Raw genomic sequence first — 15,048 nt, 5'->3', positions numbered from 1 at the left:
CACATTACACCACCCCCCGCCAGGAAACATCTATCCAGGAACAGAGCGGAGCACAAGTCCATTGCCATTTTCAACATCTTGCTGACTGAGTCTGTCCTACCTACATGTTTCAAGCAGACCCCCATAGTCCTTGTTCTCAATGTGAGCAAGACAAAAGGAGCCGATCGTGGACTACAGGAAAAGGTGGGCCAAAGACGCCCCCATTCACGTCGACGGGGCTGTAGTGGAGCGGGTCAAGAGTTAAGTTCCTTGGTGTCCACATCACCAACAAACTATCATGGTCCAAACACACCAAGACAGTCGTGAAGAGGACACGACAACGCCTTTTCCCCCCCAGGAGACTGAAAAGATTTGGCATTGGTGCCCAGATCCTCAAAACGTTATACAGCTGTACCATCGAGAGCATCCTGACCAGCATCACCGCCTGGTATGGCAACTGCTCGGCATCCGACCGCAAGACGCTGCAGAGGGTAGTGCGTACAGCCAAGTACATCACTGGGGTGGAGCTTCCTGCCATCCAGCACCTATATACTAGGCGGTGTCAGAAGAAGGCCCAATAAATTGTCAAAGACTCCAGTCACCCAAGTGATAGACTGTTCTCTCTGCTACCGCACTGCAAGCAGTACCTGAGCGGTTCAAAAGGCTCCTTAAAAACCTCTTTGGGCTAGGGGGCAGTATTTTCACGTCCGGAGGAAAGGCAGTAAACTGCCTGTTGCTCAGGCCGAGGCTAGGATATTAATATAATTGGTAGATTTGGATAGAAAACTCTAAAGTTTCTAAAACCATTCAAATAAATGTCTGACTATAACAGAACTGAAATGGCAGGCGAAACCCAGAGAACACCCCCCCCCCCAAAAAAACAAAAAAATCATCCTACCACTGTTTTCAATGGCTGTCACTTTTATTATAAGGCAGTTCCTAGGGCTTCCACTAGATGTCAACAGTCTTTAGAAAGAGTTTCAGGTTGGTTTTTACAAAAAATTAGGTAGATGTTGTAGTTTCTAAGTGGCTCCCATTTTGGCTGTAGTGTTTCCATGCGCATGGACGAGAGCGTGTTCTTTTTGTTTATCTCCGGTAAAGACAATAACGATTCTCCATCTTAAATTTTATCGTTTATTTACGTATTAGGGTACCTAAGGTTTGATTATAAACGTTGTTTGACTTGTTTGGATAAGGTTATTAGTAACGTTTCGGATTAATTTTGTATGCATTTTGATGGAGGGAAAATTGTGGATTATTGACTGAAGCGTGCCAGCTAAACTGAGTTTTTATGGATATAAAGAAGGACTTTATTGAACAAAAGGACCATTTGTATTGTAACTGGGACCTTTTGGAGTGCCAACAGAAGAAGCTCTTCAAAGGTAAGGCATATATATATATATATCGCATATATTATTTCTGACTTTCGTGTCGCAACTGCCTGGTTGAAAAACTATTTGTCATGCATTTGTATGCGGGACGCTGTCCTCAGATAATCGCATGGTGAGCTTTCGCCGTAAAGCCTATTTGAAATCTGACACGGCGGCTGGATAAAAAAGTTAAACTTTATTTTGATGTATTACAATGTATATTTTCATGAAAGTAAAATATTTATAATACTGTAGTTTGAATTTGGCGCTCTGCAATTCCACCGGATGTTGTCGAGGTGTGCTGCTATCCGTAACCGGTTTAACAGCTTCTACTCTCAAGCCATAAGACTGCTGAACAATTCATCAAATGGCCACCCTATTTACATTGACACCCCCCCCCTTGTTTTTAAACGGCTGCTATTCACGGTTTATTATCTATGCATAGTCAGTATCTATGCAAAAACAGGCGAGAGTAATTGAGAACACATCATTCAAACACGTTCAGAGTAAAATGTGCAGTCAAGTGTCATGTGTTGGTGTTGCATTTGATGTTTCATGAAATGGCTCGTCCAACTTAGCAGCTGGATTGTGAGGGTGATTTATTGAGTCACGGATAAACAAAGTACATTCCTATAATGTTAAGTGTAGTCTGTTACATTACCAAGCTGCTGTAAGCCCAATTCGAAATTGCTTCTCACATTCACTACAAATGCTGACAAGAGAGATGATTCAGTGTGCAAAGTGCCCTGGCTGACAGACATGGTCATTTCTAGGTAAAAGGACACATGAGCACCAACATGTGAAGTTCATAGGACCATGTCAAATTGGGTGTCAAATGAAAGCCAAGAGTCTGTATATTTTTTTTAATTAAGGCATATACATTGCAACATTTACCTCAAGCTAACTCTGCAGGTAGCACTACTAGGTGATTTGAAAAGTCATAGTCAAAAATGTATCGATATAATAATTTTAGCAACAACAAAAAAATCGTACAAATGTACAATCTGTAGAAACTATGAGAATAGTAATGTTCAGAACTTTTGTGAAACATCACAGCACAATTGAAAAATATATGGCAAATAGAAATCCTATATGGATGGTGTTAAGAGATAGATGGGAGCAGTTGAATGGAGGTTAAGGGTGGGACTAATAAACAACAAGATAACTAAATGTAAAATGTATATCGGTTCAGAACTTTTGTGAAACAGCACAGTTAAAAATGTATGGCATAGAAATAAAATGGGATGGACATCGGAAATAGATGGGAGAGGTTGAGGAAGGACAGAACTAAAAACAAACAAAATATAACTATTGTAAAATAGATTGGAAGCTGGAAGTAGAAGCCTAAGTGTTGTTGTTCATTAGTGTTCTCCAATTAGGGGAGGGTGGTAGGGTTAGTGGAAAATATATTTCCAAAATAATATATTGGGGTTCTTTATTTGTACTATTTTCTACATAGCAGAATAATAGTGAAGACATCACACTCTTGGCATTCTCTCAACCAGCTTCATGATGTAGTCACATGGAATGCATTTTCAATTAACAGGTGTGCCTTGTTAAATTTCTTTCCTTCCTAATGCGTTTGAGCCCATCAGTTGTGTTGTGACAAGGTAGGGGTGGTATACAGAAGATAGCCCTATTTGGTAAAAGACCAAGTCCATATTATGGCAAGAACAGCTCAAATAAGCAAAGAGAAACAACAGCCATCATTACTTTAAGACATGAAGGTCAGTCAATGCAGAAACTTTCAAGAACTTTGAACATTTCTTAAAGTGCAGTCACAAAAACCATCCATCGGTATGATGAAACTGGCTCTCATGAAGACCGCCACAGGAAAGGAAGACCCAGTAATGAATTATAAAAAGTGATTAATTATTTATATTTTTACAAAACCGCTAGCAAAATTTCTGTATTGAATTGGCTACAACGGGAAATCATAGCAGTCACAAAGCACAGTTGGGTTCACAAGTTTGGACAGCACAGCACAGTAAAGAACAGTAGAGTACAGTGCTGTACTGTAGAGCAGAGTTCCGTACAGTTTACAGTAGAGCACACTAAAATTGAGTCCACTATAATGTATTGAACTATACTCTACCTTGATGTCCAAACTTGTGAAACATAGGCGTCTATGACTGGTTCAGATTTGTTCCGGTCCAACTAAATTTGGTCTTGTTTGGTGTCAGAGCTCATTAAAATAGCCAGTGTGTAGAATAATACCCAAACATGCAAAGGAGGATATTGCATATAGATACATGTGTAACTATTTAGGATGCATCTATAACGTTTCTAGTAAGACCCAAGTGCAGACTGTGTTGAAGTTACAATGTTTATTACAGCAACAGGGGCAGGCAAACGACAAGTCAAGGCAAGCAGGGGTCGATAATCCAGAGAGGTGGGGCCAAGGCACAGGACGGCAGGCAGGCTCAGGTCAGGCAGAGGTCAGAAATCCAGAGTAGGGGGCAACGGGTCAGGACAGCAGGCAGGGTCAGGCAGAGTGGTCAGGCAGGTGGGCTCAGAGTCCGGACAGGCAAAGATCAAAACCAGAAGGGCGACTGGGGAAAAGCGGGAGCTGAGAAAACCGCTGGTTGACTTGACAAACAAAACAAACTGGCAACAGACAAACACAGGTATAAGTACCCAGGGGATAATGGGGAAAATGGGCAACATCTGGAGGGAGGGGGTGTGGGGGGGGGTTGAGACAAGCACAAGGACAGGTGAAACAGATGAGGGAGTGACATCACAATGAAGAGAATAACGTTCATATACATAATTATGCATTTCTGTGAAGTACATTCCGTTACCGGGTGTAAATCCACTTCACTTACTGTAGTTCAATAACCAAAATAGATTTTTTCTAAGTTAATGTGTCATGTCATAGTATGTCATTAGTTTTTGGAAAACTAAAAACAAACTGAGGGAGATTTGACTGGAATTCTGTGACCAAACTTTGCATTTGCACAGTTCTTCCAGTAAATGTGTCTTAGTAAAAATCTGTGTAAATTGTAAAAAAAAAAAAATCAAATAAAGGTAGTCCTTGTGCATAGACATGTATAGTTTGTTAAACTTTGAAAGCAAGGGTTTTTGTTCGGCATACATTTGAAGTGAAAAATCTGAGTCTCAGAGCAATTCGGTCACCGTGGAATTGCCCACATGCAGTGCACTTGAACTTTTGACAAAACTCATTCAGTATTAATACTCAATGAGTATTGAATGATAACGCCCACTGTGGTTAACACAAACTCTGTTATTCAACATGCATAGGATGCTAGCCCGTGAGGAACATTTCTCTCAACAACCTCTGATCATTTCAGCTGACCTCATTATTGCAACCACCTTGTCGAGGGAGAGTGTATTGTGTGTCCCAAACGGCACACTGTTCCCTACATAGTGCACTACCTGAGACCAGGGCTGTTGAAAAGTAGTGCACTATGTAGGGAATAGGGTTCCATTTGAGACATGGATATAATAGTTTTTAATTTCTGGAATACATATTTATACCCTGGAAGACAGCTCTTTCAAAACACAGACTACAGGTCAACATGATTGCTTGCCTTCAGTAGGAGAAGAAAACCAACCATTGGTCGAAACTTCTTGAACAAGAAAATCCACTCACTCCATCCAGCCCCCCCAGGCCTTTGAGCAGGCGGCAGGGAGGGCTAATGTTTCTGCTGTAGTTGAGGGCTGGGGCAGATCCCTTAAGCAGGATTTGTGATTTCAGCATGATTAGAAAAGGGTGGCAGACAGGAGGCGAGAATAAAGAAACCAGAGGAGCACCATCTGGGATGGGCATGTGAAAGTTCAGAGCATAGGCCTAGATAGGGTATTCATGCTGGTGTTAATCAGAGCAATCCTTGCATTCAATAATGGGATAACCCTTCACACAATGGGCAGACAGCACACTGATCTATACTGGTCAGCAAACAATCTCTTTTGATATACAGTGGTTAGGTCACATTGAAAAGTTTCTAAAGGGTTTAAATGTCCCTAAACATCAGTAAGATGTTTTCACTTCAAAATGGGGGGTCAAATAAACTATATAACAAATCAAGTATATTCCACTAAAACATGAATTCTTTACTCTCCACACGTAGACAAAGATTAAGGACAAGATTAAGGCCTTCAACAAGCATTGATGTTTTGATTCTCTGGAGGACTGAAACATTAGAACAAAGCAATGTGGAAAAACGATGGAAGCAAATGGAAGAATGGAGGAAGGGAGGGCGAGAGGCAAAATTTGCCTGAAATTCTGCAGTTGATTTAAAGGGACTACTACACCCTGTGGGAGTGCCTTGTCCAAGAGACCCAAATCAAAGCCAAATACTGATGCAGCACAAACTGACACTGTGATAGACTACATCACAGGAGACAGTACAGATCAGAGAGATTAATATCCTCAACATCAAATAAATCACACACTAAAACAGTCGACACAAACAATCTGATGTCTTCTTAAATAAATCTCCCCAAGACCCCTAAAACAATCTTCAAACAGTGAAGGAAAACTGACGAGGGGGCGATTCGGTTGGGCTGAAACTATTAGCAGAACGTAATGAGTATTCCCTTTTAATGCACTTTAAGATGTTTTAGTGCAGTGAGAAAATAGGCTTGTAAAATAAAATGAAACCAATTAGTTCGGATCTGCACAGACAACTTACACAGCAATAGGTTATGATGGGGGGTGGAGGCACTCTCAAGGGCTCGACCCAGATGTTCCCCATTTAAAGCAGTGCAAGCACCAGCCCCGACAACCACACTTACATCAAAGTGAAACAAAATTAAAAAGGAGCTCATATTAAATTGTTTCCTCTCCATTTCACTTTATCGTTTAAGAGGGGACCGGCGATTGGTTGATGCTTAGCAACGCAGAAACCTGAGTAGGTGTCTGTTAGGGTAATGGGGGGCTAATGATGCGTGGGAGTGTATCTGAGCATTGGCCCGCTCAACGGACTGTGATCAGATACTCACTTTCCCTACATATCAAACGCGTTGCTTTCTAACAAGGTCACATTGGCGGTATAATGGTGTTTGAGGATCTACTGGTAACACTCCATCTGAAAACAATGGTGTCGACTACTATTGGACACAAGGTCTGTGTCCCAAAAAGAAACCATATTTCCTATTTAGTGCACTACTTTTGGTTAGTAGGGCTCATATTCAGAATAGAGGAACCAAGTCTGGTATGAATCAGGTCTAGTTTCAAAGTTGAGCCGTGTTACATGCATCTGAAATGTCTCACTCCATCAGGCACAGATGGTAGTTGAGCCCAACAGACTTTCCCATGGCTTGGCCAGTACCTGATTGAATCTCTTAAAAAGGGTCAGAGATACTGTATTTTCATGACTAGAAGGTTTACCTATGACTTTAGAGAAGATGGCTTCTGTAATTCCGCTCTGCCGTCTCGCTGACCTAATGAAATCAAGACATAAATTAGACTTGGGCGGTATCCAGATTATAATACATTCATACCGACCTTTTGCCATAATGGGATATTCGGTAATACTGGCAATGAACAGAAGGGCAGCTGTTTTCAAACCCAATGCTAACAAGTACATGTAAGATCCCATATAGAACGCCAACGAGCGTGCAAGCTTTTATGCAGGTCTCGGACCTAAAGTATTTTCAGGACAGACATCCCAGCTCATAATGTTATACAAGTAATTAAAAAATGCTACACAGTTTGCTGAATGCACAAAACAAATACTAAACAGCCAGGCTCTTCATCCAGGTAGGGATTCTCTGCTGTTACCAAGCAAAGCTTGATTGTGGAAGAAGCTAACCACTTAGCTAAGTTGCTACTAAATTTGCAAACCAAAAATGCATAACTGAGGAACATTAAGCACATTTGAGACAGTAAACTTAATAGTTAAACGATATCTAGCTGGAAATCATTTAGATGTGAATCCCATACTGTAACTAAATCACATGGCTCATACTGCACAACAAGTAAAGTTTTAAATGCCACATGCACAAGTACAGTAAAATGCCTTTCTTGCAAGCTTTATATCCAACAAAAACAAACTACATTTAAATGAAAAGAACACGAGAAAGTAAGAAGCTACAGTTGAAGTCAGAAGTTTACATACACCTTAGCCAAATACATTTAAACTCTGTTTTTCATCATTCCTGACATTTAATCCTAGTAAAAATTCCCTGTTATAGGTCAGTTAGGATCACCACTTTATTTTAAGAATGTGAAATGTCAGAATAATAGTAGAGAGAATGATTTATTTCAGCTTTTATTTCTTTCATCGCAATCCCAGTGGGTCAGAAGTTTACATACACTCAATTAGTATTTGGTAGCATTGCCTTTAAATTGTTTAACTTGGGTCAAATGTTTTGGGTAGCCTTCCACAAGCTTCCCACAATAAGTTGGGTGAATTTTGGCCCATTCCTCCTGACAGAGCTGGTGTAACTGAGTCAGGTTTGCAGGCCTCCTTGCTCGCACACGCTTTTTCAGTTCTGCCCACAAATGTTCTATAGGATTGTGGTCAGGGCTTTGTGATGGACACTCCAGTACCTTGACTTTGTTGTCCTTAAGCCATTTTGCCACAACTTTGGAAGTACGCTTGGGGTCATTGTTCATTTGGAAGACCTATTTGCAACCAAGCTTTAACTTCTTGACTGATGTTTTGAGACTTGAGACTTCTTGACTGATGTTTTGTTACTTCAATATATCCACATAATTTCCCCCCTCATGACGCCACTATTTTGTGAAGTGCACTAGTCCCTCCTGCAGCAAAGCACCCTCACAACATGATGCTGCCACCCCCGTGGTTCACGGTTGAGATGGTGTTCTTCGGCTTGCAAACCTCCCCCTTTTTCCTCCAACCATAACGATGGTCATTATGGCCAAACAGTTCTATTTTTGTTTCATCAGACCAGAGGAAACTCCTACAAAATGTACAATCTTTGTCCCCATGTGCAGTTGCAAACCGTAGTCTGGCTTTTTTTAATGGTGGATTTGGAGCAGTGGCTTCTTCCTTGCTGAGCAGTCTTTCAGGTTATGTCAATATAGGACTTGTTTTATTGTGGATATAGATACTTTTGTACCTGTTTCCTCCAGCACTTCACAAGGTCCTTTGCTGTTGTTCTGGGATTGATTCGCACTTTTCGCACCAAAGTCTGTTCATCTCTAGGAGACGCATCTCCATCCTGAGTGGTATGATGGCTGCGTGGTCCCATGGTGTTTATACTTGCGTACTATTGTTTGTACAGATGACCGTGGTACCTTCAGGCATTTGGAAATTGCATCCAAGGATGAACCAGACTTGTGGAGGTCTACAATTGTTTTTCTGAGGTCTTGGCTGATTTCTTTAGATTTTCCCATGATGTCAAGCAAAGAGGCACTGAGTTTGAAGGTAGGCCTTGAAATACATCCACAGGTACACCCCCAATTGACTCAAATTATGTCAATTAGCCTATCAGAAGCTTCTAAAGCCATGAGAACATTTTCTGGAACTTTCCAAGCTCTTTAACTTCTCTGGGATATGTGGGACAGTAGCGTCTCACCTCGCCAACAGCCAGTGAAATTGCAGGGCGCCAAATTCAACACAACAGAAATCTCATCATTAAAATTCCTCAAACATACAAGTATTTTACACCATTTTAAAGATAAAATTCTTATAAATCCAGCCACATTGTCAGATTTCAAATAGGTGTTACGGCGAAAGCACACCAAACGATTATGTTAGGTCAGCACCTAATTGCAGAAAACCATACAGCCATTTTCCAGCCAAGGAGAGGGCACAAAAATATTCCAGCCACCCAAGCCATAGACTGTTCTCTTTGCTTCCCCACGGCAAGCAGTACCGGTGCAACAGTTTCTGTCCCCAAGCCATATGACTGCTAAATAGCTAACAAAATGGCTACATGGACTATCTGAGTTGACCCTTGTGTTTATACAGTTGAAGTCGGAAGTTTACATGCACTTAGGTTGGAGTCATTAAAACTTGTTTTTCAACCACTCCACAAATGTCTTGTTAACAAACTATAGTTTTGGCAAGTCGGTGCATGACAAGTTTATGCATGACACAAGTAATTTTTCCAACAATTGTTTACAGACAGATTATTTAACTTATAATTCACTGTATCACAATTCCAGTGGGTCAAAAGTTTACATACATCAAGTTGACTGGGCCTTTAACTTCTTTGGGACTGGGGGGCAGTATTGAGTAGCTTGGATAAAAAAAGGTGCCCAGAGGAACTACCTGCTACTCAGGCCCAAAAGCTAGAATATTCATATAATTAGTAGATTTGGATAGAAAACACTAGGTTTTTAAAACTGTTTGAATGATGTCTGTGAGTATAACAGAACTCATATGGCAGGCAAAAACCTGAGAAAAAAATCCATCCAGGAAGTGGGAAATCTGAGGTTTGTCGTTTTTCAAGTCATTGCCTATCAAATATACAGTGTCTATGGGGTCATATTGCACTTCCCAAGGCTTCCACTAGATGTCAACAGTCTTTAGAACCTTGTTTGAGGCTTCTACTGTGAAGGGGGAGAGAAAGAGAGCTATTTCAACCAGGTGTCTGGCAGAGTGCCATGAGCTGATCACGCCTGCGCCCGTGAGAGGTAGCTGCGTTCCATTGCATTTCTAAAGACAAAGGAATTCTCCGGTTGGAACATTATTGAAGATTTATGTTAAAAACATCCTAAAGATTGATTCTATACATCATTTGACATGTTTCTATGAACTGTAATGTAAAGTTTTTGACATTTCGTCTGAACAAGTGATCGCGCATTATGCATTTGGATTCCTGGGCTAAACGCGCAAACAAAAAGGAGGTATGGTATTGGACATAAATTATGGACTTTATCGAACAAAACAAACATTTATTGTGGAAATGGGATTCCTGGGAGTGCATTCCGCCCAAGATCATCAAAAGTAAGTGAATATTTATAATGCGATTTCTGACTTTTCTGACACATCTCCTTCTTTGGAAAATGGCTGGATGTTTTTCTGTGACTAGCGCTGACCTAACATAACCACAAGGTGTGCTTTCGCCGTAAAGCAGTCTATCAATATTTCCATGTATAACACTTGTATCTTTTATCAATGTTTATTATGAGTATTTCTGTAATTTGATATGGCTCTCTGCACTTTCACCGGATGTTTGTTTGAGACAATGCATTTCTGATCATAACACACCAATTTCAAATTAGGTTTTTGGACATAAAGATTAACTTTATCGAACCAAACACACATCTATTGTGTACAGTGCCTTGCGAAAGTATTCGGCCCCCTTGAACTTTGCGACCTTTTGCCACATTTCAGGCTTCAAACATAAAGATATAAAACTGTATTTTTTTGTGAAGAATCAACAACAAGTGGGACACAATCATGAAGTGGAACGACATTTATTGGATATTTCAAACTTTTTTAACAAATCAAAAACTGAAAAATTGGGCGTGCAAAATTATTCAGCCCCTTTAAGTTAATACTTTGTAGCGCCACCGTTTGCTGCGATTACAGCTGTAAGTCGCTTGGGGTATGTCTATCAGTTTTGCACATCCAGAGACTGAAATTTTTTCCCATTCCCATTTTTTCCCATGGTCTTGGCCATAGTGGAGTTTGGAGTGTGACTGTTTGAGGTTGTGGACAGGTGTCTCTTATACTGATAACAAGTTCAAACAGGTGCCATTAATACAGGTAACGAGTGGAGGACAGAGGAGCCTCTTAAAGAAGAAGTTACAGGTCTGTGAGAGCCAGAAATCTTGCTTGTTTGTAGGTGACCAAATACTTATTTTCCACCATAATTTGCAAATAAATTCATTAAAAATCCTACAATGTGATTTTCTGGATTTTTTTTTCTCATTTTGTCTGTCATAGTTGAAGTGTACCTATGATGAAAATTACAGGCCTCTCTCATCTTTTTAAGTGGGAGAACTTGCACAATTGGTGGCTGACTAAATACTTTTTTGCCCCACTGTATATACAAATAAAAGAGGTGTTGTTGCCATACCAAGCAGTGATGCAGCCAGTCAAGATACTGAAAAAGATCACTTTTTCAACCTCCTGAAGGGGACGAGGTGCGGTCGAGCCTTCTCCTGCACGCCAACTCTCAGAACAAAGTCTTACTCAGTTAATAATATCCGGAGTAGAGATCAAAGTAAATCAATTAATTAAATTATTATAGCTTTAGTCAACAACTTGGTAATTCAATTACTATAAAAGATCACTGTATAATCATGTCTTGGTACAAAACACACAAGCACAAGATCACCAATTGAGTTATTCCCCCCCTTTTGATCAACTAGAGATGAATAAACCAAATCGAATTATGGTTATTGACCAATGATCTGAACGTGAAGATGGGTGATGTCTAAAGGGTTTTGGTCTCCTCCATATCCTTACATATACTACATTTCTACTCAAATTTGCAGGTTGCTTACTTATCTTGAGGAAGCATTAAAGCGTCACAACTCCTTAATTCTAGGCAAAATAAAATACAATTTTATGTGTACCTATGATGAAAATTACAGGCCTCTCATCTTTTTAAGTGGGAGAACTTGCACAATTGGTGGCTGACTACATACAAAATAAAATAAAATGTTATTTGTCACATGCGCCCAATACAACAGGTGTAGACCTTACCGTGAAATCCGTACTTACAAGCCCTTAACCAACAATGCAGTTTATGAAATAGAGTTAAGAAAAATATTTACTAAATAAAATAGTAACACAATAAAATAACAATAACGAGCCTATATACAAGCGGTACCGAGTCAATGTGCGGGGGTACAGGTTAGTCGAGGTAATGTGTACATGTCTGTAAGGGTAAAGTGACTATGCATAGATAATAAACAGTGAGTAGCAGCAGTGTAAAAACAAGGGGGGGTCAATAAATTGTCCGGGTGGCCATTTGATTAATTATTCAGCAGTCTTATGGCATGGGGGTAGATGCTGCTAAGGAGCCTTTTGGACCTAGACTTGGCACTCCGGTACCGATTACCATGCGGTAGCAGAGAGAACTGCCTATGACTTGGGTGACTGGAGTCTCTGACAATTTTTAGGGCATTCCTCTGACACCACCTAGTATATACACAACCGTTCAAAAGTTTGGGGTCACTTAGAAATGTCCTTGTTTTCCATGAAAACATACATGAAATTATTTGCAAAATGAATAGGAAATATAATCAAGACGTTGACAAGATTATAAATAATGATTTTTTTATTGAAATAATAATTGTGTCCTTCAAACTTTGCCTTCGTCAAAGAATCTTCAATTTGCAGCAATTACAACCTTGCAGACCTTTGGCATTCTAGTTGTCAATTTGTGGAGGTAATCTGAAGCGATTTCACCCCCTGCTTTCTGAAGCACCTCCCACAAGTTGGATTGGCACTTCTTACATACCATACGGTCTAGCTATTCCCACAACAGCTCAATAGGGTTGAGATCCGGTAACTGTGCTGGCCACTCCATTATAGACAGAATACCAGCAGACTGCTTCTTCCCTAAATAGTTATTGCATAGTTTGGAGCTGTGCTTTGGGTCATTGTCCTGTTGTAGGAGGAAATTGGCTCCAATTAAGCGCCGTCCACAGGGTATGGCATGGCGTTGCAAAATGGAGTGATAGCCTTCTTCAAGATCCCTTTTACCCTGTACAAATCTCCCACTTCACCACCAAAGCACCCCCAGACCATCACATTGCCTCACCATGCTTGACAGATGGCGTCAAGCACTCCTCCAGCATCTTTTCATTTTTTCTGCGTCTCACGAATGTTCTTCTTTGTGTTCCGAACACCTCAAACTTAGATTTGTCTGTCCATAACACTTTTTCCAATCTTCCTCTGTCCCATGTCTGTTCTTTTGCCCATCTTAATCTTTTATTTTTATTGGCCAGTCTGAGATATGTCTTTTCTTTGCAACTCTGCCATGAAGGCCAGCATCCCGGAGTCGCCTCTTCACTGTTGACGTTGAGACTAGTGTTTTGCGGGTACTATTTAATGATGCTGCCAGTTGAGGACTTGTGAGCCATCTGTTTCTCAAACTAGATACTCTAATGTACTTGTCCTCTTGCTCAGTTGTGCACCAGGACCTCCCACTCCTCTTTCCATTCTGGTTTGAGGCAGTTTGCGCTGTTCTGTGAAGGGAGTAGTGCACAGTGTTGTACAAGATCTTCAGTTTCTTGGCCCTTTCTAGCATGGAATAGCCTTCATTTCTCAGAACAAGAATAGACTGACGAGTTTCAGAAGAAAGTTATTTGTTTCTGGCCATTTTGAGCCTGTTATCAAAGCCACAAATACTGATGCTCCAGATACTCAACTAGTCTAAAGAAGACCAGTTTTATTGCTTCTTTAATCATCACCACAGTTTTCACACATAATTGCAAAAGGTTTTTCTAATGATCAATTAGCCTTTTAAAATGATAAACCTGGATTAGCTAACACAACATGCCATTGGAACACAGGAGTGATGGTTGCGGATAATAGGCCTCTGTACGCCTATGTAGATATGACATTAAAAAATCTGGAGTTTCCAGCTACAATAGTCATTTACAACATTAACAATGTCTACACTGTATTTCTGATCAATTTGATGTTATATTGGCAAAAAAAAGTGATTTTCTTTCAAAAACATGGAAATTTCTAAGTGACCCCAAACTTTTGAACGGTAGTATAGGTATTACAGACTAGGTCAGGGACAGGTTGAAAATGTCAGTGAAGACACTTGCCAGTTGGTCAGTGCACACTCGGAGTACATGTCTTGGTAATCTGTCTGGCCCTGCGGCTTTGTGAATGTTGACCTGTTGAAAGGTCTTGTTCACATCAGCTACAGAGATGATGATCACACAGTCGTCCGGAACAGCTAGTGTTCTCATGCATGCTTTAGTGTTGCTTGCCTCGAAGCGAGCATAAAAGGCATTTAGCTCACCTGGTACACTTGCGTCACTGGGCAGCTCACGGCTGGGTTTCCCTTTATAGTTCGTAGTAGTTTGCAAGCCCTGCCACATCCGACGAGCATCAGAACCGGTGTAGTAGGATTCAATCTTAGTCCTCTATTAAAGCTTTGCCTGTTTGATGGTCCGTCTGAGGGCATAGCGGGATTTCTTATAGGCGTCTGTATTAGTGTCCCGCCGATGAAAGCAGCAGCTTGCAGTACGCTTACTGATGCTATACATCTAGGTATCATACACATACTTTGCATATCACACTATCATGTACTGAGACACTTTTAGAAACAACCATGTACTCACCACATTAGCACTGACCAAAGATATCAGGCTATTAGTTTAACATTTACAACCTAGGTAGCAGTCATCATGATGACTGACTCTCAGGGCCAGCTCTAGCCTTTTGGGGGCCCCTGCAATTCTACATATTTTGCCATGATTTATGCCCTGTTAATGATATATGAGTAAGAGTGACTAACAATCAATGAGGGCCCCCTGGAGGTCAGGGCCCCTGGGCACCTACAGCTGGCTAGACTAATTTACCAAGGAGCCGGCCCTACTGACACGACTGTGAGAGCGGTGATGTCCGAATCATTTGGAGTCAGCGCTGCTGGCACACATTACTGGCCCATTTGGACCAAGATAGGCTCAAGAAAATATTTGACTATATTAACAGGTGCAGCCAATGTCCAGAATATATTGCAGCCATTTACTCCAGATTTACTGTACTTTCCAAACCAAACAATCAGTCTGAAATATAATGCTAAACGATTGCAAGATGTGTGCATGTCGGTTTCACTTGAG

The 15,048-nt window shown here is 40.8% G+C and overlaps 1 protein-coding gene across 2 annotated transcripts in view; it reads right to left on the bottom strand.

Annotated features, from left to right (window-relative positions):
• The window catches only part of LOC112216190 (nck-associated protein 5-like), a 114,244-nt gene that overhangs the window by 98,291 nt on the left and 905 nt on the right, over window positions 1-15,048 (bottom strand). The gene's annotated exons all lie outside the window — the stretch shown is intronic.

The sequence above is a fragment of the Oncorhynchus tshawytscha genome, linkage group LG02 (genome assembly GCF_018296145.1).
Source record: "Oncorhynchus tshawytscha isolate Ot180627B linkage group LG02, Otsh_v2.0, whole genome shotgun sequence".
In the NCBI taxonomy this organism is placed as follows: Eukaryota; Metazoa; Chordata; class Actinopteri; order Salmoniformes; family Salmonidae; genus Oncorhynchus; species Oncorhynchus tshawytscha.
The sequence above is the reverse complement of the archived record's forward strand: the minus strand, read 5'-3'. Positions and strand labels throughout refer to the sequence as shown.